The following is a 25,987-nucleotide window of genomic DNA, read 5'->3' on the forward strand; positions in this document are numbered from 1 at the left end:
TATTTTATTGTTTTTTTGAGACTATTTTAAATGGGGTAGTTTTTCTAGTTTCTATTTCAGAGGATTTGGTACTAATGTACCAAAATGCCTTTGATTTATGGATGTTGATTTTATATCCTGCTACTTTGATTAATTCATTTATTAGTTCTAGAAATATTCTGGTGGAATTTTTTTGATCTTCTAAGTATAGAATCATGTCATCAGCAAATAGTGCAAAAATGAGTTCTTCTCTTCCTATCCTTTAAATTTAAATATACTTTAAATTCTTTCCTCTGTATAATTGCTCTGGCTTGTGTTTCCAGAAATATGTTAAATAGAAGTAGTGAAAGAGGGCATTCTTGCCTTGTTTCAATTTTTAGAGGGAATGTTTTCATTTTTTCTCCATTTAAAATGATGTTGGCTTGGGGCTTAGCATAGATAGCTTTTACAATGTTGAGATATGTTTCTGCTGTCCCTAGTTTTCTAGTGTGTTGAACATGAAAAGGTACTGTATTTTGTCGATGCTTTTTCTGCATCTATTGAAATTATCATATGATTATTATCTTTAAGTCTATTGATATGATAAATTACATTTATTGATTGCTGTATGTTGAACCAACCTTGCATCCCTGAGATAAACCCCACTTAATTGTGATGCACTGTCTTTTTGATATGCTTTTGTATTTGATTTTCAAAAATTTTATTGAGGATTTTTTCATCTATGTTCATTAGAGTTATTGGCCTGAAGTTTCCTTTCTTTGATGTGTCTTTGCCTGGTTTTGAAATTAGAATGATACTAGCCTCATAGAATGAATTTGTAAGTGTTTCCTCCTTTTTATTTCACAAAATAATTTGTGGAGTATTGGTATTAATTCTTCTTTAAAGGTCTTGTAGAACTCAGCTGTGTATCCATCAGGTCCTGGGCTTTTCTTGGTTGGTAGGCTTCTGTTGGGGTCTTCTATTTCATTGCTTTAAAGTGATCTGTTTAAATTGTGTATATCATACTGATTCAATTTGGGCAAATCATATGATTCTAGAAATTTGTCAATGCCTCCTTCTATTTTATTGGACTACACATTTTCAAAATAACAACTTCTGTATTTCTGAGTGTCCATTGTGATATTTTCTTCTCCATCATAGATGTTAGTAATTTGAGTTTTCTCTCTTCTTCTTTTTTTGTTATCATGGTTAAAGGTTTATTTATTGATTTTATTTATTTTTTCAAAGAATCAACTTTTTGTGTTGTCATTTTTTTTCAATTGTGTCTTTTGTTTTAATTTAATTTATTTTAGCTCTGATTTTAATTATTTTCTGTCTACTGCATTTGGTATTGATTTGTTATTCTTTTTCTATGTCTCTGAGATGTAATGTTAGGTCATTTATTTGATAAATTTTTCTTCTTTAAAGGAATGAACTCCATGCCATAAAGTTTCCTCTTGGTACTTCCTTCATAGTGTCCCAGAGATTTTGATATGTTGTATCAGTGTTCTCATTTACATCTAAGAAGTTTTTAATCTCTTGTTTGATGTCTTTTGCAATCCATTGTTCATTTAATAGCATATTATTTAGTCTCCAGTTATTGGAGTAGCTTTTTAAAAAAAATTTTATCATTGATTTCTAATTTCATTCCATTATGATCTGATAGAATGCAGGGCAGTATCTCTACTGTTTTGTGTTTGCTAAGAGTTTATTTGTGGAATATATATGGTCTATTTTAGAAAAAGATTCATGTGCTGCTGAGAGGAAAGTGTATTCACACATTGATGGATAAAATATTCTATATATTTCAATTAAGTCTAAGTTATTTATTATATTATTAAGTTCTATGTGTTCTTTGTTCAGCTTTTGTTTGGGAGATCTATCCAGTGGTGAAAGAGGTGTGTTAAAGTTACCCAGAATTATTGTGTTGTGGTCTATTTGACTCTTGAACTTGAGAATTGTTTGTTTGATGAATATAGATGTTCTATTGTTTTGGGCATGTATATTTAAAATTGTTATGTCTTGTTTATATATAGTTCCCATGAGCAGTAAAAACTGTCCTTCTTCATTCCTTTTGATTAACTTTGGCTTGAAGTCTACTTTATTTGATATGAGAATGGAAACCCCTACTTGTTTCTGCATTCCATGTGAGTGGTAGGTTTGTTCCCAACCTCTCATCTTCAGTCTGTGGATGTCTTTTCTTATGAGTCTCTTGAAGGCAGCATATTGTTGGGTCTTTTTTAAAAATCCAGTCTGCCAGTCTGTGACTTTTTGATTGGTGGTTTTAGGCCATTAATATTCAGAATTATTATTGATATATCATTTGTTTTCCCAGTCATTTTTGTTTATTTTTGGAATTTAATTTGACTTGTTTTCTCCTTAATTGTTTTTTTTTTCCTTTAGTTTCCTATCTCCCTCTGCTGATTTTCATTGTTGTTTTTCATTTTCTCCTCATGGAATATTTTGTGAAGGATTTTCTGTAGTGCCAGCTTTCTAGTAGTAAATTCTTTTAACTTTTGTTTTTGTGAAAGGTTTTTTATTTCATCATCAGATCTAAAGCTGGATATAAAATTCTTGGCTAGCATCCATTTTCTTTCAGAGCTTGCTTATATTTTCTCAGGATCTTCTAGCTTTCAGGATCTGGATTGAAAATTCTGCAGATATGCTTATTGGTTTTCCCATATATGTAATCTGATTTCTTTCTCTCATGGCTTTTAAAATTTTCTGTATGTTAGAAATTTTCATTATAATGGGCCTTGGTTTGGGTCTGTTGTGATTTTGTACATTTGTTATCCTGTAAGCCTCTTTTATTTAGTTTTCCAATTCATTCTTCATGTTTGGAAAAAATTTCTGATATTATTTCATTGAATAGATTGTTCATTTCTTTAGTTTGGAACTCTATGCCTTTCTCTATCTTAAATTCATTCTTTTTATGTTATCCTATATTTCTTGAATGCTCTGCTCATGGTTTCTTACTCTCTTCACTGTGTGTTCTATGTTCTTTTCAAGATTATATATTTTGTCTTCATCGTCTGAGGTCCTGTCTTCCAAGTGATCTAATCTGTGAGCGATGTTTCCTAATGAGCTTTTAATTTGGTTTATTGTTTCTTTCATTCAAGGATTTCTGTTTGTTTTTTCAGAACCTCTATCTCTTTATTGAAGTAATCTTTTGCTTCCTGTATTTGCTTATGTAGCTCTTTATCAAAGTGATCTTTTGTTGCCTGTATTTGTTCTCTTATATCATCCTTTAATTTGCAGAACATTTTAATTATGTACATCCTGAACTCCTTCTCTGTAATTTCTTCTGTTGAGCTGGCCATGGGTTCTAATAATGTAGTATCTTGATTTGTCTTGGGCACTTTTTCCCCTTGTTTCTTCATGTTGTTTGTGTCTTCCCTTCTAGCACTGCATATCTGAGGCATTATCATTTTTACCTCATAGGCTTATAGTGCCCCTGCAGGGTCCCAAGAGCTCTCCTTTGAGAGATGAACAATGTTCACAGATCCAAATACAAACAATATACAAACTTAAACCAAATAGCTGTTATTAAGATGTCTTCAGTTTTGTCACAATATACAGAAATGGTGAGTTTAATTATTATCTATAATATTAACAGTAGGTTTGCAAAAGGGTCTACATTTTTTGATGGTGGACAGAGAACCAGGGGGTGAGGTGTAAAATGAGGTGTTGAGAGGGAAGGAGGTAAGGATACAGAGTTATTAGATCTTAGAAAGTATGAAAGTGGAATCTAAAGAAGTTGGTTAGTAGCAGGAAAAGAAAGATAAAGTGATTTGGAGTAGATAGGTAAGTGGGAAGACGATTGAAAGTGTTCAAAAACAAATATAAAATTAAGAAAAATTTAAAAATATATAAAAATCTGGATATAAATAAATATGCAAACCACTGTAATATACAATTCATACGTGCCAGTCCTCATCCCTACTTCACAATGTTGGGAATGTAAGAGTGGGAAAAGAGAGAGGGAGAAAGAAAAAAAATCTAAAAGAAAGATACAAGGATTGTTTTGGTTGGAGATCAGTATCTTTCCTGCTTGCCTTCTCGTCCTACAGGTGGGGCTGTCTGTGATTTGCTGGTATCTCCACCCTCAGGATGGTGAAGGTTACCAGGGTGAGAGGGTTGGTCTTGAGTGCAGGGCACCTGGCAGTGGGGTATGAAACCCACAGGTCCCCAGTGGGAGACTGCACCCCAAGGATCTCCTTTGGGGCTTGCTTGTATGATGTAGGCACCTGGTATTATCTCCACATATCACCTGTGATCTCACAATTCTTAACCTCTAATTTAGTCTCTAAACTATATCTCACTCAACTCCTCCCTTCTAGTTCCTAATCAGGAACTTTTCTCTCTAGAAGTTGTTGCAGGCTGTGCTCTGGGGGACGGCACACCTGTGTGCAGAGAGTTGTTTGTTTTTTTTTAAATTCGTTTTACTTAGTTACACATGACAGTACAATGATCTTGACATATCACACATTTGAATCAGATGGGACATAATTCTCATTTTTCTGAGTGTACAGGTTGCAGAATCACATTCGCCATGCAGTCACACATGTACCCACAGCAATAATAATGTCTATTTTATTCTGCTGCCCTTCCATTCCCCCCTTCCTCTCCCCTCCCCTCCCATCACATCTCTCTACCCAATCTAATGTGACACACTTCTTTTTTTCCCCCCCCTCACATTGTCATACGTGTATTCTGTATAACCATGAGGGTCTCCTTCCATCTTCCATGCAATTCCCCTTCTCCCTCCCTTTCCCTCCCAGCTCTCTTCCCTACCTAGAGGTAATTTTCTTCTCATGTTCTTCTTCCCTACCCCATTTTGAATCACCCCCCTTATATCAGAGAAGACATTCGGCATTTGTTTTTTGGGATTGGCTAACTTCACTTAGCATAATCTTCTCTAATGCCATCCATTTCCCTGCAAATGCCATAATCTTGTTATTTTTTAGTGCTGACTAATATTCCATTGTCTGTAAATGCCACATTTTTTTAATCTATTCATCCATTGAATGGCATCTAGGTTGGCTCCACAGTCCAGCTATTGTGAATTGTGCTGCTATAAACATTGATGTGGCTGTGCCCCTGTAGTATGCCATTTTTAGGTCTTTTGGGTATAGTCCGAGAAGAGGAATAGCTGGGTAAAATGGTGGTTCCATTCTCAGTTTTCCAAGGAATCTCCATACTGCTTTCCAAATTGGCTGCACCAATTTGCAGTCCCACCAGCAATGTATGAGTGTACCTTTTCCCCCGCATCCTAGCCAACACTTGTTGTTTTACTTCATAATGGCTGCCATTCTTACTGAAGTGAGATGGTATCTTAGAGTAATTTTAATTTGTATTTCTCTGATTGCTAGAGATGGTGAGCATTTTTTGGTGTTTGTTGATTGTTTGCATATCCTCTTCTGAGACATGTCTGTTCAGGTCCTTGGCCCATTCGTTGATTAGGTTATTTGGTTTTTTGTTGTTTAACTTTTTGAGTTCTTTGTATACCCTAGAGCTTAAAGCTCTATCTGACGTGTGAGGGGTAAAAATTTGTTCCCAGGATGTAGCCTCCCTATTTACCTCACATATTATTTCTCTTGCTGAGAAAAAAAACTTTTTAGTTTGAATTCATCCCATTTGTTGATTCTTGGTTTTAATTATTGTGCTATAGGCATCTTATTAAGGAACTTGGGGCCTAACACTAGGTGATGGAAATTAGGCCCAACTTTTTCTTCTTTTAGATGCAGAGTCTCTGGTTTGATTTCTAGATTCTTGATCCATTTTGAGTTAACTTTTGTGCATGGTGAGAGATAGGGATTCAATTTCATTTTGTTGCACATGGATTTCCAGTTTTCCCAGCACCATTTGTTGAAGATGCTATCCTTTCTCCATTGCATGCTTTTAGCACCTTTGTCTAATATAACGTAGTTGTAATTTTTTGAGTTGGTCTCTGTGTCCTCTATTCTGTATCATTGGTCTACCAGTCTGTTTTGGTGCCAGTACCATGCTGTTTTTGTACTATTGCTCTGTAGTACAGTTTAACATCTGGTGTAGCAATACTACCTGTTTCACACTTCCTGCTTAGAATTGCTTTAGCTATTCTGGGTCTTTAATTTTTCCAGATGAATTTCATGATTGCTTTTTCTGTGTCTGTGAGGAATGCCATTGGGATTTTGATCAGAATTGCATTGAATATGTAGAGTGCTTTAGGTATTATGGCCATTTTAATAATATTAATTCTGCCTATCCATGAGCAAGGAATGAATATCTTTCCATCTTCTAAGGTCTTCTTCTATTTCTTTCTTTAGGGTTCTACAGTTTTCATTGTATGATCTTTCACCTCTTTTGTTAAGTTAATTCCCAAGTATTTATTTTTTTTTTGAGGATATTGTCAATGGGGTAGTTTTACTCATTTCTATTTCAGAAGATTTGTCACTGATATACAAGAATGCCTTTGATTTATGGGTGTTGATTTTATATCCTGCCACTTTTCTGAATTCATTTACTACTTCTAAAAGTTTCTTGGTAGAACTTTTTGGGTCTGCTAGGTATAGGATCATATCATCAGCAAATAGTGCTAGTTTAAGTTCTTCTTTTCCTATATTTATGCCTTTAATTTCTTTCATCTTTCTAGTTGCTCTGGCTAGTGTTTCAAGAACTGTTGAATAGAAGTGGTGAGAGAGGGCATCCCTGTCTTGTTCTAGATTTTAGAGGGAATACCTTAAGTTTTTCTCCATTTAGAATGATGCTGGCCTAAGGCTTAGCATAGATAGCTTTTACATTGTTGAGGTAAGTTCCTGTTATCTCTAGTTTTTCTAGTGTTTTAAACATAAAGGGATTCTATAATTTGTTGAATGCTTTTTCTGCGTCTATTGAGATGATCATATGGTTCTTATCTTTAAGTCTATTGATGTGGTGAATAACATTTATTGATTTCCGTATGTTGAACAGCTCTGCATCCCGGGGATGAAACCCACTTGATCATGGTGCACGATCTTTTTGATGTTTTTGTATCCAATTTGCCAGAATTTTATTGAGGATTTTTGCATCTAAATTCATTAGAGATATTGGTCTGAAATTTTCTTTCTTTGAAGTGTCTTTGTCTGGTTTTGGAATCAGGGTGATGTTGGCTTCGTAGAATGAATTTGGAAATACTCCCTCTTTTTCTATTTCCTGAAATATATTGAAGAGTATTGTGTTAGTTCTTCTTTAAAGTTCTTGTAAAACTCTGCTGTATACTAGACTGGTCCTGGGCTTTTCTTGGTTGGTAATCTTTTGAAGGCTTCTTCTATTTCCTCACATGATATTGGTCTGTTTAAGTTGTGTATGTCTTCATGACTCAATCTGGACAGGTCACATGACTTTAGGAATTTATTAATGCCTTCACTATCTTCTATTTTATTGGAGTATAAGGTTTCAAAATAATTTCTAATTATCTTCTGTATTTCTGTAGTGTCTGTTGTAATAGTGCCTTTTTCATCTCGTATGCTAGTTAATTGAGGTTCTCTCTCTCTTCTCTTCATTAGCATGGCTAAGGCTCTGTCAATCTTATTTATTTTTTCAAAGAACCAACTTTTAATTTTTTCAATTGTTTCTTTTATTTTGATTTCATTGATTTCAACTCTGATTTTAATTTTGTCTTGCCTTCTACTGCATTTGCTGCTGATTTGCTCTTCTTTTTCTAGGGCTTTGAGATGAAGTGTGAGATCATTTATTTGTTGGCTTTTTCTTTTTTTGAGGAATGAACTCCATGCAATGAATTGTTCTCTTAGTACTGTTTTCATAGTGTCCCATAGATTTTGGTGTTTTGTCTGTGTTTTCATTTATCTCTAAGAATTTTTTAATTTCCTTCTTGATGTCTTCTGTAACCCATTGTTTATTCAGTAGCATATTTTTCATTCTCCAAGTGACGTAGAAATTTTTCTTCCTTATTTTATCATTGATTTCCAATTTCATTCCATTATGATTGGATAAAATTCATGGTAATATCTCTACTCCTTTATATTTGCTAAGAGTTGCCCTATGGCATAATATATGCTCTATTTTTGAGAAGGATCCATGTGCTGCTGAGAAGAAAGTGTATAAGCTTGATGTTGGGTGGTATGTTCTGTATATGTCAATTAAGTCTAAGTTATTAATTGTGTTATTGAGATCTATAGTTTCTTTATTCAACTTTTGTTTGGAAGATCTATCCAGTGGTGAGACAGGTGTGTTAAAGTCACCCATGATTATTTGTTTGGACCTCTATACCTTCCTCTATCCCAATAACTCTTAAATTTGGTCTTTTTATGGTATCCCAAATTTCTTGAACTTGAGAAGAGTTTGTTTGATGAACATAACTGCACCATTATTTGGTGCATATATTTTAATGACTGTTATGTCTTGTTGGTGAATGGTTCCCTTTCGCAGTATGTAGTGTCCTTCTTTATCCTTTTTGATTAACTTTGTCTTGAAGTCTATTTTATTTGATATGAGTGTGTACACCCCTGCTTGCTTCCGAGGTCCATGTGAGTGGTATGATTTTTCCCAATCTTTCACCTTCAGTCTGTGTATGTCTTTTACTATCAGATGAGTCTCCTGTAGGCAGCATATTGTTGGATCTTTTTTTTTTAATCCAGTCTACTAGCTTATATCTTTTGATTGGTGAGTTTAAGCCATTAACATTTAGGGTTTATATTGAGATATGGTTTGTACTTCCAGTCATGTTTGCTTATTTTTGTTATTTAACTTGATTTGTTTTTCCTCTTCGATTAGTTTTTCTCTTTAATGTACTACTTCACACTGTTGATTTTCATTGTTGTTTTTCATTTCCTCTTCATGTAATGTTTTGCCCAAGATGCTTTGCAGAGCTGGTTTTCTAGCAGCAAATTCTTTTAACTTTTGTTTATTGTGGAAGGTTTTTATTCCATTGTCAAACCTGAAGCTTAATTTTGCTGGATACAAGATTCTTGGTTGGAATCCATTATCTTTCAGCGTTTGAAATACGTTGTTCCAGAATCTTCTAGCTTTCAGAGTCTGTGATGAAAAATCAGCCATTAACCTAATTGGTTTATCCCTAAATGTAATCTGCCTCCTTTCTCTTGTAGCTTTTAAAATTCTCTCCTTGTTCTGTATGTTGGACATTTTCATTACAATGTGTCTTGGTGTGGACTCTTATGGTTTTGTACATTCTGTGTCCTATAGGCTTCTAGAATTTGGATTTCCATTTCATTCTTCATGTCTGGAAAATTTTCTAAAATTATTTCATTGAACAGTTGCTCATTCCTTTTGTTTGGACCTCTATGCCTTTCTCTATCCCAATAACTCTTAAATTTGGTCTTTTTATGGCATCCCAAATTTCTTGGATGTTCTGCTTGTGGTTTCTTACCAGCCTTTCTGAGTTGTCTAGGCTCTTTTCGAGATGATATATTTTGTCTTTATTGTCTGATGTTCTGACTTCTAATTGGTCTACTCTACTGGTGATACTCTCATTTGAATTTTTAATTTGGTTTATAATTTCCTTCATTTCCAGGATTTCTGGTTTTTTTTTTTTTTTTTTTTTTTTTTTTTTTGGTATAACCTCTATCTCCCTGTAGAGTTGATCTTTTGTTCTTGGATTTATTTATGTAATAAGTTGTCAAAGTGATCTTTCATTGTCTGCATTTGCTTTCTAAGGTCTTCCTTGAGACTCCATATCATCTGAGCATGTATATCTTGAAATCTTTATCTGACATTTTTTCTGCTGCAGCTACCAACTCCTCTATTGTTGAGTTGTCCCGCATTGTTTGTGTTCCTTTTTTTCCTTGTTTTTTTTCATGATGCTCACATTTCTTTCCAGCTATGTGTGACTGCTGTGTTATTATTTACTCCTATAAATTTGTGTTGTTTTTGTATAGCTCCAAGATCTCTCCTTTGTGATGGGAGACAATGTCTAGAGATGTTGGGCTAAATTGTAATTTAAAGGAAATTCATTAGCTTCATAAAAGGCATACAGATTCTGATGGCATATAGAGAACTGAGGGTCAGATGCAAGACTTTATGTTTAGGAGGAAAGATGTGAGGATATGGGGGTTAATGTATCTTAGATACTTTGTAGAAGAGCTCTAATGAAGGGAGTTATTAACAGGAGAATAGACAGGAGTATTTTGGGGTAGCTAAATACTTGGGAGGACTATAAGAAGCATAGAAACATTCACCTATTTGCATTTAGTAAATTACATGTAGTTGAAATAGTAATGCTTGGGAAGTTGGGAAGGGAAGAGAAGGAGGAAGAAAAGTAAAAAGAAAAGAAGAAGAAAGTGAAAGAAAGTAAGAAAAAAATGCACTCTTAGAGTTCTGTTTTCTTCTTTACCAGTAGGAGGTGTTGTGCAGTCCAGATTGAGTCTCTGCCCCCAGGATGTAGGAAGCAATCCGTGTTTGGCAGCTCTCCCTCCCCTGCCAGGCGCCTCTCCAATCCTGGTCTCTTTGGGTTGCTCACGGTCTCTATCCCCCTCACTTCTCCTGCTCACCAGGCCCCAATCACTGGGGCTCCTCTCCACAGCCCTGGGTTCACTGTAGGCGTGTGGTGCCCTGGCCACTCTGCACTCACGATCAACTGAAGGCTCTTTGTTGGGCACTCACCAAGTCATCATAGCTGATCTGTCGCCAATCTCTCTGTCCATGAGATCCGCCCAAAGCTGATGAGGTAGATTTTCCAAGATGGAGACTGCCCGTTTCCATGCCAGGGTGTCTGGTGAGAGGGAGGGAACTGGGCTGTTTCTCTACTAAGTCCAAACTTCAGTCCTCAGTCCGATGCCCTGTGGAGATGTGGGTCGTAGTCTGGTGCGTTCTATCTCCAAAGGATCTGAAACTCTGTGTCTCTAAGCTGCCAGAACCCCGCAGCACTCAATTCCGCTGGCGGTGTTCCGTGCACAGAGCAACCTGGAGTTTCTCACGTTCTGGATTGCATTTGTGAGCAGGCGCTATTTAAAGTCCTGTCACAGGCTCCATGAAGTTTAAATTCATGGGTGAGGGCTCCTATGGGGGGACCGTCTATCCACTAACTCGGGGTCACGGTAGAAATGAGTTCTCCTCTAATCCGCCATCTTGGATCTCATTCTTCCCAGAGAGTTGTTTTGTATTAGGCAGTTTAGGACCCGGTTTTGTAAGCTACCGACTGGCCATGTAGCCACACTGTGCTGGGTTTGTGGCAGCCAGGGGGATTGTGGTGTTGAGGACTTTCAGTACCTTGATATTGCTTCTAAGCCCCAGCCAGTGTTCCAAGCTGGGAGTTGCCCCAACTAAAGATGGCAAATGTTGACCCAATATGGATGCAGTGGCTTTCAGCAATGGGTTGGATGGGGCCAGGTGCTGGTATTGAGCAGCATGTTCAGAGATGCAGCTCTGTGGTGTTCAGTATTGTGATTGGTGGCTGTCTCCAGACTCAGTGCAGTGTCCCCAGGTGTAGGCTACTGCATGTAGGGGACTATGTCAGTGGTTTTAGTGGTCCAAGATGGAGGCAACTGGAGGAGCCCCACATTCATAGAGGGGAATACACATGGGAGTGGTGGTTGGAATTCCTGCATGTGGGCTGTGGCTGGGTGTCATGTGTTGGAGCATGGCTGATATTCTTGCATGGGTGGGTGGCCAGGAGTCCTGCATAGGTGCTAATGCCAATGCCAGTGGTCTTACTCAGGCACTGGTTGATTCTGCATGGGACAATGGTTGGAAGTCCTATGCTAAAGCTGAGGCCTGGAGACCTGCATGGCATGGGTGCATGATTCCTGTGTGGGAGCAGCTGTTGGGGGTCCTCCAATCACTCAGAGAACCAATATTACCAATACTTGAATTCCAGGTCCCTGAGCAACAGGGAATGCAGCCTCCCTCTAGCCCACCATCTTGGATCCCTTCATTCCTAATTCTTAATTGCTTATTTATATTTCTAGTGTTATTTATTCTTTCCCATGTTTCCCTGTTTTTTTTTAATTTTTCTCTTCTGTATGTAAGATTCCTTTAAGTATTTTCTGAAATGCTGGTTTACTGGTCATGAATTCTTTTAGGTTATGCTTATCTTGGGTAATTTTTATTTATTCTTCAATTCTGAGGAATAACTTTGATGCCTATAGTAATGCTTGGCAGTCATTTTCTTTTAGAACTTGAAATGTATCATTCCTTATCATCCTGGATTTTAGAGTTTTGGATAGGAAATCTTCTGTTATTCTAATGATTTTTTTTTTTGAGAAAAAGGAAAAAGAAGGTTTATTGCTTTGCTAGCAAAGGAGAAACACAAGGTATTACTGTCTCAAAGGTTGTGTGATTCTGCCCATCAGTAGGAATAGGGGGGCTTTTAAAGAGGTGATTCAAAGGCTACATTCTCTGTTGAAGTTGTAATTCACTTGTTAATTTGGAAGATAGTCATTTATGAGATCTTCTGGTACCATCCCCAAAGTCTGGATTACTTTGTTCCTATGGTGGGTACTCAAGGACAGATTTTTTTTTAACATTTTTTTTTCAGTTGTAGATGGACAAAATACCTCCATTTATTTATTTTTATGTAGTGCTGAGGGTTGAACCCAGTGCCTCACACATGCTAGGCAAGCACTCTATCATAGAGCCCAGCCCCTCAAGGACAGATTAACTTTGCCAAGGAAGGGAAAGAATGGTAATCCTGTTTCCCCTGAGATTAGATAGTGGGGGAGAATAGGGAGGAGCAGGGAGAGAGGAAGAGAAAGGAAAATATCTATTATTAAAAATAAGTAGCAGGGGCTGGGGATATAGCTCAGTTGTAGAGTGCTTGCCCCACATACACAAGGTCCTGGGTTCAATCCCCAGCATCACCTGAAAAAAAGGGGGCAGAGCAGTAAGGGTTATATTCAAAGCAAAAAGTGGACCACAGTTACCTTCCTGCTGTGTTTTTACAAGCAAAATTGAGTCCAGGACCTCCTCTAGGGATTGAGAAAGCTGAAGGCCACTTGAGGCTGAAAACTCAAGGGGTGGGGGAGGGGCTCTGACTTGCAATGCTGGAGAATCACCAAGAAAGCATGAACTAAAGAAATCAACTTCAGGTGATTTTTTATTTCCAGCATAGAAAGTGTGGTAAAGTGGGGCACACAAAGCTTTTTTTTAAAGCTGTTTTCTGTGTAGGACATTTGTGTGAACCTTTGTGTTCTCTCTTGGGATTTCTAGATGGTCCATTTTTTTTAAATTTTTTATTGTTGGTTGTTCAAAACATTACATAGTTCTTGATATATCATATTTCACACTTTGATTCAAGTGGGTTATGAACTCCCATTTTTACCCCGTATACAGATTGCAGAATCACATCAGTTACACATCCATTGATTTACATGTTGCCATACTAGTGTCTGTTGTATTCTGCTGCCTTTCCTATCCTCTACTATCCCCCCTCCCCTCCCCTCCCCTCCCCTCTTCTCTCTCTACCCCCTATACTGTCATTCATTTCTCCCCCTTGTATTATTTTTCCCTTTCCCCTCACTTCCTCTTGTATGTAATTTTGTATAACCCTGAGGGTCTCCTTCCATTTCCATGCAATTTCCCTTCTCTCTCCCTTTCCCTCCCACCTCTCATCCCTGTTTAATGTTAATCTTCTTCTCATGCTCTTCGTCCCTACTCTGGTCTTAGTTACTCTCCTTATATCAAAGAAGACATTTGGCATTTGTTTTTTAGGGATTGGCTAGCTTCACTTAGCATAATTTGCTCTAATGCCATCCATTTCCCTGCAAATTCTATGATTTTGTCATTTTTTAATGCAGAGTAATACTCCATTGTGTATAAATGCCACATTTTTTTAATCCATTCGTCTATTGAAGGGCATCTAGGTTGGTTCCACAGTCTTGCTATTGTGAATTGTGCTGCTATGAACACGCCGGTGGGTTGTAAAAAAATTAGACAATAAGATAACAAATAACCCAATCCACAAATGGGCCAAGGACCTGAACAGACACTTCTCAGAGGAGGACATACAATCAATCAACAAGTACATGAAAAAATGCTCACCATCTCTAGTAGTCAGAGAAATGCAAATCAAAACCCCCTAAGATACCATCTCACTCCAGTAAGATTGGCAGCCATTATGAAGTCAAACAATAACAAGTGCTGGCGAGGATGTGGGGAAAAGGGTACACTTGTACATTGCTGGTGGGACTGCAAATTGGTGCAGCCAATTTGGAAAGCAGTATGGAGATTTCTTGGAAAGCTGGGAATGGAACCACCATTTGACCCAGCTATTCCCCTTCTCAGTCTATTCCCTAAAGACCTAAAAAGAGCATGCTACAGGGACACTGCTACATAGATGGTCCATTTTCAAAGGGTCATTAACATTACTTAAATATTCATGGTGTTGGAGGGGATGAGAGACTGAAATTTCACATGGCTCCAGAGGGAGGGATGGCTGGCCACCTGCCTAATGGAGCCCCAGGCTGAGTATCAGCTGCCTCCTTCCCCGCCGCTGGTATCCTTAACACACGCACTTTGACACCATAAAGCTGCGGGTGGCACTCTTAGGGCAGCATGAAGCTCTGGCAAGCCAGTGATCTTTGAGCATCTGTCCACATCTCAGCCTCAGGACAGCAACAAAGGAAACCCCTAAATATATCCGGACAACATTACCGTCACCTAGACGCACTCCCGAACCAGTTCCAGAGATCCTACTTACCCCAGGGCCAGTCCTGTGTTGAGTAAGGGAGGAGGGGCTCTCTGCCTGCTCGGGTAGGAATGCGCACAGGCAACACACACTCCCCCATGCACTCATGCACACGTGTGCATACAGCACACGCACCCACTGGCTTGTGACCCACGCTCCCACCCGTGCGCTAACACAAGTCCACCTGCTCGGACACAGTGCCCTCCTCAGTTAGGAAATACCCCGCTTCCCGCGCCCCATCCATCCCGCCACCTCTCCATTTCTCGGTTCTCAGTGTTTGTGCATAGACGGTCCAAGCCGCAGAGCAAAGGTTGGGTGGCTGTGAAGGGGATCTCTAATGAGTTTTTATAATTCACTTGCTGCCTTTCTCTTTCAGTTTTTGGAATTCTTCATTTTGAAATTTTTGTATTTTATCCATATGTCATGAAATTTCTTTTCTAGTCATGTGTATTTAGAATTCCAAATGCCTCCACTTCCTGCATGTTTATCTCATTCCCAAGATTAGGAAAACTTTCTAATATTATTTCCCTGAACAGGTTTTCTGTGGTCTGTATCTCCCTTCCTCCTGAAGCTCTGTGAATCTTAAGTTCATTTCTTTAATGTTGTTACAGAGCTCTTGTATATTCTGCTCACAGTTTCTTTCTTTCTTTTTCTTTATTTCTATCTGAGTGTTCTAACTCTTCCACTTGATAGTGAGGTTCTTCACTGACTTTTTATTTGGCTAGTTGAATTTTTCATTTACAAGATTCCTGTTTGGTTCATTTGTAATATCTCTCTATCTCTCTATTGAAATCTTTCATTTCCTGTGTTTTCTTCCTTAGTTAATTCCTTAAATCTTCTTTTAATTCATTGATTATTTTAGCATTAAACTTTTTAAAATTCCTTCTCTGACATTCCTTAAAATTTGAAATCTATAGATTTAGTTATTGCAGTGTTATGAACTTGTTATGAACTTATAAAAACTTATTGAAAGTGTTCACCAAAACTCCACTAGTTCAAAAGTGTAAAAGCAGAGTTATGCTAAAAAGTTACTTACTAAATCAAGTAAAATTACTATTAAAATATATAGAACATAAAAATATAAAAAAAAGATGTGTGTCACATTAGATTGGGTATAGAGAATTGATGGGACGAGAGGGGAGAGGAAGGGGGATAGGAAGGACAGCAGAATAAAATAGACACTAGTATGGCTGTATGTTTATATGTGACTGTATGACCAATGTGATTCTGCAATCTGGACACTCAGAATAATGAGAAATTATACCTCATTTGATTCAAATGTATGATATATCAAGATCATGTACTGTAATGTGTAACTAATTAAAATAAATTAAAAAATATATAAAATGAAAAGAAGCAGCAAAATCAATTGTATGACAGGCAAAGCAGAAAATGCAACAGAAAGAAAAAATAGGACAGTATAAAATAGCAAAGAATGAATAAAATAGAATGAATCCTATTTAACACATTAAAACATTTAAAATTCATAAAATTGGATTAAAGTATACAATATCAAATAATGGATGAATCTATCAAATTAACACAGAAGCCAATATCCAACAGTAAAGAATCTGAAATTAGTCCTTGAAGAGTTATTTGAAATGAAGGAACATAGTCTCATCAGTGGATAAATTTAATTGATAGATTAATAACTTTAATGCACTACTGGGAAGAAGTGAAAACTGTAGGCAGATGTGGCATGGTTACCCAAAGTATGTCACTGAGGGCATGTTCTTGAGGATTATATTTGCTCCTGGCCTCTCTTTCTCTCTTTCTTTTTTCCTCCTGGCTGCCATGGACTGAGCAGGTTTCCTCTGCTGTATCCTTACTCCATGATGTTCTGCTTTCCTCATGACTAAAGCAATGGAGCCAACTAAGCATGAACGGAAACCATCAGCCAAAATCAATATTTTCTCCTTTAAGTTGTTTGTATTTTGGTCACAGTGAGGAAAATCCTGTCAACACATTAAAAGTGAAGTGACCAACACCGGAGACCAGGCCCAGACCTAGAACTGCCCCCACCAACCCATTCCAGAGCCCAGGCCTAGGACTGCCCCTGCCTACCCATGCCATGGCTCAGGCCCAGTCCCAGGATTGACCCTACCAACACTTGTGGGAGCCCAGACTCAAATCAAGACCAGGACTGCCCCACCAACCTGCCAACTCATGCTAGAGCCCAGGCCCAGATGTAGAACTGCCCCTGCCAACCAATGAGGGAACCCAGGCCCAGGTAAGGCCAATGACTGCCCCTGCCAACCCACCCAGGACCCCAGGCCTGGCCCCATCTCTGAAAGTGGTTGTATTCATCTTGGGATAACCCCACTGCTATCTTGAGTTACCTCTGTAATTGCTGCTACCACCTTTAATTGAAGTAGCATCCATCTTGGGACACCAGCTGTGGACTAGAAGCTCAATACTAAGGTGACGTATTGATAATCTGCATGGACACAACAAGATTATAGAGTAGAAACTGTAATATCTCAATTCTGCACTGCAAGAAAGACACATTAACAACATGAAAAAGTAAGGGAAGAAAATGCCCCAAACAAACCAAGACACTACAACAATAGATTCCATTGACAGTGCAGTTGATGAAATGTCAGAGGAGTGCAGAATGTACATAATTAAAATAATCTGAGAATTAAAGAATAACATGAAAGCAAATGCAGGCAAAATTGATTACTCCAACAAAGATATAAGGGATCAAATACAGGTAGCAAAAGATTACTTCAAGAAAGACAGAGATTCAGAAAAAAAGGAAATCCTTGAGATGAAGGAAAAAATAAATGAAATAAAGAACTCAGTAGAAAGCATCACCAACAGACTAGATCACTTGGAAGACAGAATGTCAGATAATGAAGACAAAATATACAGTCTTGAAAATAAAGTTGACCACATAGTGAAGATAATAAAAAACCATGAACAGAACACCAAGAATTATGGAATAGCATCCAATGACCAAATCTAAGATTTCTTGGGATAGAGGAAGGCAAAGAGATTCAAACTAAAGGAATGCACAATCTCTTGAATGAAATAATACCATAAAATTTCCCAAACATGAAGAATGAATTAGAAAATCAAATACAAGAGGCTTACAGGACACCAAATGTACAAAAATTACAACATATCTACACCATGGCACATTACAATGAAAATGCCCAGAATACAGAATAAGAACAGAATCATAAAGGCCACAAGAGAGAGAGGAATGATATCACATATAGGAGGAAACTAATTTGGATTGCAGCATATTTTTCAACCCAGACCCTCAAAGCCAGGAGATCCTGGAACAACATATAGCAAGCTCTGTAAGAAAATGGATGCTAACCAAGATTTTTTAAAAATTGTTAATGGATCTTTATTTATATGCAGTCCTGAGAATCAAACTCGGTAGCTCACACAGGCTAGGCAAGCTCACCACCACTGAGCCAATACCCTAGGCCTAACCAACCAAGAATCTTATATACAGCAAAATTAAGCTTCAGATTTTATGACAAAATAGAAACCTTTCATGATAAACAAAAGTTAAAAGAATTTACAGTGAGAAAGCCTGCACTACAGAGCATTCTCAACAAAATATTTCATGAAGAAGAAATGAAAAACAACAATGAAAATCAGCAAAAGGAAATAACTACACTAAAGGAAAGGCCAATCAAAGGAGAAACCAAGTCAAGTTAGAAACAAAAACTAAACCAAAATGACCAGGAGTATAAATAATATATCAATAATAACCCTGAATATCAATGGCCTAAACTCATCAATTAAAAGACATAGATTGATAAATTGAATTTAAAAAAATACCCAACAATATACTTACTTCAAGAGACTCATCTCAAAGAAAGAGACATCCACAGACTGAAGGTAAAAGGGTTGGGAGAATGTACCACTCACATGGATCCTGAAAACAAGCAGGGGTTTCCATCATCACATCAGATAAAGTGGACTTCAAACCAAGCCTAGTGAAACAGGATAAAGAAGGAAATTTTATACTGCTTAAGGATTCATACATCAACAAGACATAGCAGTCATAAATATCTATGGCCCACAAATAGGGCATCTATGTATATCAAACAAACACTTCTCAACTACGAGAATTGAATAGACAACAATACAATGATACTGGGTAACCCTGGATAGATTATACAAACAAAAACCAAACAAAGAAGCTTAGAATTCAATAAAACAATCAGTAATTTAGATTTAACAGACATATATAGAATATTCCATCTGTCAGAGAGCAAATACACTTTCTTCTCAGCAGCACATGGATCCTTATTCAAATTAGACCATATGTTATGCCACAAAGCAAGTCTTAGCAAATACAAAACAATAGAGATACTACTCTGCAGTCTAACTGATGAAAATGAAATTAAATTAGAAATTAATGATAAAATAAAAAAATAAAAGCTACTCCAATACCTGAGACTAAATAATACATTATTGAATGACACATGGATAACAGAAGACATCAGGGAGGAGAAAAAAAAAGTTCTTAGGAGTTCAATGAGGATTCCGCTACAACTTATCAAAATCTCTGGAACACTATAAAGGCACTGCTAAGAACAAAGTTCATTGCATTAACCTCATTGAATAAAAGAAGAAAAAGTCAACAAATAAATGACCTGACATTACATCTCATCTAGAAAAAGAAGAACAAACCAACACCAAAAGTAGTAAAAGGAAATAATTAAAATCAGGGCAGAAATCAATGGAATTGAAACAAAATTCAAATAATTGACAAAACAAAAAGCTGATTCTTTGAAAAAATAATAAAATTGATATACCCTTAGCCACCCTAATGAAAAGAAGGAGAGAGAAAACTCAAATTACTAAAATTTGTGATGAAAAAGAAATATCACAATAGACACTATTGAAATACAGAAGATAATTAGAAACTATTTTGAAAATTTATACTCCAGTAAGACAGAAAACCTTGAAGACACCAAAAAATTTTCAGATCCAAACTAAGTCAAGAGGTCATACACAATTTAAATAGATCAATTTCAGGCAAGATAATAGAAGACACCATCAAATGCCTACCAACCAAGAAAAGCCTTGGACCAGATGGATGGATTCACAGCTGATTTCTACAAGACTTATAAAGAATAATTAATACCAATATTTTCAAATTTTCCATGAAATAAAAAACAAGGAAGCCCTTCCAAACTCATTCTATAAACCTAGCATCGTTCTGATACCAAAACCAACCAGATACAAATCAAGGAGAGAAAATTTCAAACCAATATCCCTGATGAACATTGATGCAAAAATTCTCAATAAAATTCTGGCAAATCACATACAAAAACATATTTTAAAAATAGTGCACCATGATCAAGTGGGGTTCATTCCAGGGATGCAAGTTTGGTTCAACATATGGAAATCAATAATTGTAATTCATCGCATCAATAAACTTAAAGATAAGAATCATACAACTATATCAATTGGTGCAGAGAAAGTATTTGACAAAATATAGCATTCTTTCATGTTCAAAACACTAGAAAAACTAGGGAAAGTAAGAACATACCTCAATATTATAAAATATATTTATGCTAAACTCAACATTATTCTAAGTGGAAAAAAATTGGAAGCATTCCCTCTAAAAACCGGAACAATACAGAAATGCCTTCTTTCACCACTTCTATTCAATAGTCCTTGAGATTTTAACCAGAGAAATTAGACAGACAAAATAAATTAAAGGGATATGAATAGGAAAAGAAGAATTCAAACTATCATTATTTGCCAATGACATGATTCTATAATTAGAGGATCAAAAAAAAACACTTCATCAGAAAACTTCTATACTTAGAGAATCCAAAAAACTCGATCAGAAAACTTCTAGAATTAATAAAAGAATTCAGCAAAGTAGCAGGATAAAAAAATCAATGTCAAAAATCAAATGCATTTCTATACTTCAGTGATAAATTCATTGAAAGAGAAATAAGAAAAACTAACCCATTCACATTACGGTGTGACACTACATTGTCTAAAACCAGTGAAATAAAAGTTGTGCTGTAATTGTATACAACTAATCAAAATGCATTCTGCTTTTACATATACATAATTAGAATGAGTAAATAAATAAATTTTTTAAAAAGAAAGCAAGGAATCACAAAAAAAAGAAAGAAAGAAAGAAAATGAAGTGACCACATATCAGAAGGTAAGCATTTGAGGTAAAACTCACTTGTCATCATTGATGTAATACTCCCTCTCATCTTATTTATATTTTTAATTAAAGAATTGCTAAACTCTGAAGGTGGGCTAGGGAGAGAGTCTGTATGGGGACAAGTGCATGGAGTACTGCATACATGGCATACATTAAGGGCATCTGAGTGGCAAACCACTCCCCTGTGCTAGGCATGTGAGTGGTAAATCACTTACCCCGTAGGCACAGCCCTGGGTGTGAGACCACGTGTTGCAGTCTCTGTGCTTGCTCCACAGCCCACTCCTTGATTGATCATTGCAGGGACAGTTGGCCAGAAATTGTATTGGTGGCTTCCTGTAATCTGCTTAGCTGCTGCCTGAATATATATATATATATATATATATATATATATATATATATATATATATATAGTAACTGCAATAAAATCAGACCTGCTTCCTGCTTGTTCTCCAGAGGTCTTGATTAGTGACTCCACAGCCACACTCTCCTCTACCCTGTTCTGTGGACTTCCTCACTGGACTAGAGAGAGCCCACACAGCTGGCTCCTGAACAAAGACTTGAGGTAAGCCTATAACACAGGGTGTGGCCCCTCACAGAGAGATGAGAAAGGGGAAATGGAGAACCTACCAAGTTCCACCAAAGACTTGCAGCTGCAAGTGCTGTGCACCCTCTTAGACACTAGAGGTTTAACCCTGAATAAGAGATAAGCCCACAAATTCTGGGACATTGTGATTGATACTAATCCATGGATAAGTACTGCTGATGTTTTTGATCCTAGGGTATGGGACAAGACAATGGCAAATGCGTGCAAGCTAAAGTGAGACAGGGTATACTTTACCACTACATTTTTTCCTATTGTGAGAGCCATTCAGCAAAGTTTAGGGGGCCCTGTGACAGACCCTTGCCATATAATGATGGCCCTGAGGGAAAATGAGGCTGTGAAAGACAGGCAAGGGGAAAAAAGAGGGGATGACAATATACCTCAAAGCAAGCAACTGCAGCAGGCACAGGAAAACAGGGGCGAGAATCTACTTCAAAACAAACAACCACAACAGGTGCAGGAGGGAGAGAGGCAGGAAATGGTACCACTAGCCTTCATGGTGCAGGAAGAGGTGCAGGTGCACCTTCCACTGACAGGCAAAGATTATATCCTTCAATGGCAATTGCCTCTCTGTGAGGCAATGCCAAATCCAGCAAGGGACTATGACAGTTTAAAAATGACCAGGCCACCAGACAGGCCCAAGCCATGGTCTCCCAGAAATCCATTCCAGGAGGCCAGAGATCCTTTTGAAGATCTATGTAGGAAAGAGATGAAAAGTAGGGTAAAAGAGTATAAACCTTCCTGGCCAACATGGCTCCCACACCAGCGCCCTGACACTTGGTACCCACAGTCACTGGGTACCCTGAAGGTATAGAAGAAGGCAATAAAAGAGGATGGACCCTGGGGGCTTGAACTTAATTGCCCTCAAGACTGGAAAGTCCTAGCCAGAGCAGCTTTGGAGCCCACAACGTTTTTGAAGTGGAAGGTATTTTTCTATGATGACTGTGAACAGCAGCGGGTCATAACCACACCAGAAATGTTAACTTCCCAGCTGAGTGCTTGCAGGGAGAAGGAATCTACAGTTCTCCTGTAGTACAAGCCAAAGGTCCACCAAATTGTTTTGATCAGGTGCAGCTCTGTGCTCTGAGAACCTTGAGAAAGTTGCCAGCTAGGGAAGGTACAGTTTCTATACAGAGCTTAAGGCAGAAAGCCACTGAGGACTTGCCACAGTTTATTGACAGAGTAAACAAGGTGGTAGAAGGGAAGGTGTCTCATAAAGAAGCCAGGGCAGCCTTAGCCAAGGAGTTGATCTGGGATGGACTAAATAAGGAACATAGAGCAGCAATGGCACCAGTATGCAATGGTACACAGGATGACTGGATTTTGGCCACTCAAAATATAGGGACATCAGGACAACAGGCCATGCTTATGGCCTCGACATTCTCAGCTCTGTTCCTGAATTGCCAAAGTAGAGCAGATGGGTGCTGGAGCTGTGGAGAAAAAGGACATCTCTCTTGAGATTGCCCTTCTCAGAGAGGAGGGGACAAACCGGGACTCTTCCCACAATGTAAGAAGGGACGGCACTGAGCTAGAGACTGTCAGTCAAGCCAAGACTGTACAGAAAAGCCTTTGAACCTCTCAGGGCACCCCCCAGCCCCATGACCAAGGGAGGGTCCAAACAGAGAGAAACAAAAACAAAGCCAAACAACCAATCAGATGGATATAAGTGGTCCTGGAACATGGAGGACAATCCCTATTAGTGAAGACAACAAACCCAGGGCAATGCTAAAGATAAATAAGAAAATTTTCAAGGGGTTGATGGACATAGGGGCAGACTTAACATTGCTGAGATTGGAGGAGGTACCCAAGTCATGGGCCATTAAACCAGGGCCCAATGTTATAGGTGGTTGGAGGGCTAACCCAGTCTTGGCAGGCAGCATAGGGCTGGACATAGGAGGACATGGATGGCAACTAAGGGACCAATGCCCCCTGGTGGTAGAAGGAATATCTAACAACCTATTTGGCAGAGATATCTTGGGCTCCATGGGAGCAGTGCTCACTACTGATGACCAGTCCTTCTATGATGACCTAATGGACAGAGATTTAAAAGACTCAACCTTGAGAGGAGGATTTCAGATGCCTCCCCATATTAATGGATATATTAAATACTGTTTGTATTACAGCACCTTTCCTAATATGGTTGCAATGGCTCTCTGATTAACCAGTATGGGTGGAACAGTGGCCACTTTCCCAAGAAAAGTTACAGCATATCCAGGAATTGATAAAAGAGAAATTGGCTTTGGAGCATATCGAGCCCTCTCATAGTCCATGGAATACCCCATCTTTTGTATTCACAAAAGGGCAAAAGGCAAATGGAGATTACGTCAGGATTTGTGGGCCATAAATGAGACTATGCAAAAGATGGGCACCACTCAGCCTGAGCTTCCATTGATCCAATGTGTTCCAAAAGGCTACAAAATTTGCATAGTCGACATAAAGGACTGTTTCTTCTCAATTCCACTGCTTCCAGCTTATAGACATCATTTGCATTTATGGTACCTGTCATCAACAACTCGGTACCCGCACAATGTTTTCATTGGAAAATGTTACCACAAGGCATGAAAAACAGCCCCACTCTTTGTCAGTTGTTTGTTGTTCAAGCCCTAAGAGGCCTTGAACAATATAAAGATATTTTGTGGTACACTACATGGATGCCCTACTCTTAGCACACGAAAAAGAGGCTATACTGAAACTTTGATTGACAACCTCAATGAATTGGAATTGACCATCCAAAGGGAACCCCCTTTTAAATTTTTAGGACATTCCATCCTACCAGGAGTGGTTATGCAAGCAGTTCCTCATGTGGCTCTCCCTGAAAAATCTACCTTGAACCAATTGAAAACTATCCTGGGGCATCTGAATTGGCTTAGACCTTCTTTAAAGATCACTACACAACAAATGAGGCTCTTATTTGATTTGCTAAAGGGAGACCCACATTTAAACTCCCCCTGACAGGTTACCCCAGAAGGTCTTGAGGCTTTGAAATTGGTTAATACATCCATAAACAACATGGAGGTAAAACGCTATGACCCTAAGAAGGATGTCTGGGCAATAGAATGCCTAACTCCTGGGCTTCCTACTGGAGTCATCTGGCAAGAGCCAGACAATATCATATCATGGGTGCACTTCTTCCTCGAGTAAACAAAGAAAAGTCCAAAGCCAATTGGAAAGCATCTCACAGATGATTGCCTCATTGAGAAGGTTCCTACTGCGAGTGCTGCCAGATAGACTCATAACTTCTCTCACATCTTCAGAGGTGAATAATATCATGATGCTTAGCCCTAATTTCCAAGTGGCCATGGCTAATTTCACTGGGGTCCTTGATTGTAATATGCCTCCATCAAGAATCCTGCAAACCATTTCCCTTTTGCCTCTAAAGCAACAGAAGATAATAATGGGCCAGTCTATTCCTTGTGTTCCCTTGGTGTTCATGGATGCCAGCTCTACAGGGAAAATTGGCATAATCTATTTCCACCCTGATACCAGGGTAAAAAGGACCTTCCAATATAATTACTCCCCTGAGTCTCTCCAAGGACTAGAATTATCAGCTATAAACTTGGTCTTGCAACAATTTCCTGAACCTATTAATGTTGTAACTGATAATCAATATTGTGCCATGGCTATTCTTAGACTGCCTCTTGCTTCCACAAAAAATGATACCAATTAAAATCTATTCAAACCCTCCTAGGAGGAAGGACTAATTCTCTTTACATTCAACATATCGGAGCCCATTCTGGGTTGTCTGGGCCTTTGTCACAACTAAATGAGGAGGCTGATAACCTGACCTGTGAAGTCTATGAAGCCTCCTTGCCTGAGAAGGCGATCAGGCTGCACAGCAAGTTCCATCAATCAGCCCATAGTTTTCACAAACTCTTCCCTCAATTAACAAAATAAAATTGCAAGCCAATTACTAGACAGTGCACTAAATGCAGTCTCTTCTTGCCTATAGGATCTTTATAACTACCAGGTGTTAATCCTAGGAGTCTAAAGTCCAATGCCCTATGGCAAATGAATATCACTCATGTGCCATCCTTTGGGCATTTAAAATATGTGCATGTATGCATAGACACTTACTTGTGGCTCCTCCTGGCAATGGCAACCCCAGGAGAAAAATCCAAACATGTGTGTTCTCACCTCTTGGGCTATTTTACAACCATGGGAGTACCATATCAAATAAAAGCAGACAATGGCCCCACATATACCAATACAGCTTTTGAGGAGTTCTGTTCCAAGTGGAATGTTAAACATTCCACTGATGTTCCTTATAACCCCCAGGGGCAAGGGATAGTGGAAAGAGCCCACAAAGAGCTAAAGGCTGCCATTTTAAAACAAAAGGGTGGGGAAACAGCACCTCCCCATGGTCTCCCCATGATATTCTTAATACTATCCTCTTTACTTTAAAATTTTTAACAGTGTCTAAGGGTGATGATTGTACACCTGCCTCCAAGCATTGGGCCCCCTTGATGGGGCCATCCCACTTACCTTAGTGCAATATAAAGACCCCTTAACTAATCAGTGGTCAGAGCCTTCACTGCTCCTGGTGTTGGGTAGGGGTTTATCTTGTGTCTTCCCAGAAAAAAATCCACAGGCCATCTGTATTTCAGCCTGCCATGTCTGACCCTGGATGCCTACCCACCATGATAGC

General features: G+C 38.3%; 1 protein-coding gene across 1 annotated transcript in view; it reads right to left on the bottom strand.

Moving 5' to 3' along the window:
* The window catches only part of LOC114088976 (NXPE family member 4), a 61,462-nt gene extending 40,214 nt beyond the window's left edge, over positions 1-21,248 (bottom strand). Inside the window, exons 1-3 of the mRNA XM_071616720.1 lie at positions 21,173-21,248; positions 20,957-21,096; positions 18,396-18,534 (exon numbers count right to left, since the gene is read on the bottom strand). The gene's annotated coding sequence lies outside the window, so the exon portion shown is untranslated. The remainder of the gene's footprint in view (positions 1-18,395; positions 18,535-20,956; positions 21,097-21,172) is intronic.
* Positions 21,249-25,987: the final 4,739 nt, after the last annotated feature.

This window comes from Marmota flaviventris, chromosome 9 (genome assembly GCF_047511675.1).
Source record: "Marmota flaviventris isolate mMarFla1 chromosome 9, mMarFla1.hap1, whole genome shotgun sequence".
Taxonomy (NCBI): Eukaryota; Metazoa; Chordata; class Mammalia; order Rodentia; family Sciuridae; genus Marmota; species Marmota flaviventris.